Genomic DNA, 1595 nt, shown 5'->3' with positions numbered 1-1595 from the left:
GGCGGCTCAGCGGGGCCCAGCAGCGGCGCAGCGCGGGCAGCATGGCGGCGCCACCGACCTCCGGCTGGGCGCCGCCATGGATCTGACCCCTCGCCCGGAAGCGGATACGGGAGGCTGACACCGCCGGCTCCGGGCCTGAGAGGGGCAGGGGCATGATGGGAAATGTAGTTCTTTCCGGGCAGGACCTGGCGGGAGCGGGGCAGAGTCGGCCCCGCCCCCTGGGTCTCTGTCTCCTCAGCCTCCACTCCTGCCCCACGGCTCAGGGCCGGGCTCCTGCTTCCCCTCCCCCCCCAAGGCTGCCCCACGGCTCAGGGCCAGGGTCCTGCTCCCCCAGGACTGCCCCACGGCTCAGGACCAGGGTCCTGCTGCCCCCTGGGCCTGCCCCACTGCTCAGGGCTGGGCGTTATTGCCCCTGGGGCTGCCCCACTGCTCAGGGCTGGGCTCCTGTTGTCCCCAGGGCTGCCCCACTGCTCAGGGCCGAGCTCCTGCTGCTGCCTGGGGCTGCCCCACTGCTCAGGGCCAGCTTCTGCTGTCCCCCAGGCCTGCCCCACCACCCCTGGCCTGGCCCGGCCCACCACTTAGAACCAGGCTCCTGCTGCCTCCCAGGCCTCCCCCAGTGCTCAGGGCAGGTGACCATTGCGCCTCGGAGAGAAGCAGCCCAAGGAGCTGCACTAAACTGTGGTGGGAAAAGCGAGGCACGCAAGAGTAACAAAGGATGGGACCGCTCCCCAACAGAAGGCAGGATGCTGCAGTGCATCACCTCAGCAACATGAGCTGCCACAAGCACACCATGCCTGGCCTCCGCCCTACCCTGGCTCTCCCCAGAATAGCCAGCCCTGGTCACGGGCTTAGCCCTGGTCACGGGCTTGGGCCTAATCATCTAGGTCAGTGATTCTCGGCTTGCAGGCCACTTGTGGCCCAGTCAGCACAACTGCAGCCCATGTGACATCCTCAGGGCCGTAACTAGGGCAGGAGGGGCACCCGTCCTGGGTGCAGAGCCAGCATGGTTTGTGTTTGTACAAAAATGGATCGGTGCAGGATTACGCCCACCGGCATCAGCGCCTCTGCCATGATCAAGCCCAGCAGCATCAGCCCTCCTCACCCCGCTACCTCCTCTCAACAGGGTCAGGGCCAGCAGCATCGGCAGGAGGCCAAGGTGCTCAGTGCCCCCCGTCCCTACAGGATCGTCCGTCCAGTGACTCTGGCAGAGCAGGCTCCTTGGCACTAGGACTGCAGCAACAGGCAGGCAGCAAGGCAGAGCTACCTGCAGTCACAGTAGGAGACCAGTGGGCATGGGACGGTGGGTGCAAGGAGTTAGGGCTACAGGGAGTGGGTGCAGCCTGTGCATTGGGGACAGATTCTAGGTGGGACTGGTGGCAGTCCCTGTGTGTGGGTGTCATAAGTAGATAATTCTCTCAAGTCCTTTTATTCCAGAGACTTACAGGTTTGTCAGTTTACAGTCCAGGGAGCAGAGGACGCTGAGTGGCCTGATGGCGTCTACTATGACGGGAAAAAGGACGGCGGCGTGGAAGAGGTGAACCTCTCAACCACCCTGGAACGTCTGCAGCGGCAACAAATCCAGGAGCTGTGCACCA

General features: G+C 64.5%; 1 long non-coding RNA gene across 2 annotated transcripts in view; it reads left to right on the top strand.

Moving 5' to 3' along the window:
• The first annotated feature begins 850 nt into the window (after window positions 1–850).
• LOC116838073 (uncharacterized) overlaps window positions 851–1595 on the top strand; it is a 21725-nt gene continuing 20980 nt past the window's right edge. The window contains exon 1 of one of the 2 annotated variants that reach the window (XR_004376856.1): window positions 851–884. This is a non-coding gene — a long non-coding RNA (uncharacterized LOC116838073). The remainder of the gene's footprint in view (window positions 885–1595) is intronic. The other variant, XR_004376855.1, reaches the window with a different exon arrangement.

The sequence above is a fragment of the Chelonoidis abingdonii genome, chromosome 5, assembly GCF_003597395.2.
Source record: "Chelonoidis abingdonii isolate Lonesome George chromosome 5, CheloAbing_2.0, whole genome shotgun sequence".
Classification (NCBI taxonomy): domain Eukaryota; kingdom Metazoa; phylum Chordata; order Testudines; family Testudinidae; genus Chelonoidis; species Chelonoidis abingdonii.
Note: the sequence above shows the minus strand (reverse complement) of the source record. Positions and strands in the feature narration are given on the sequence as shown.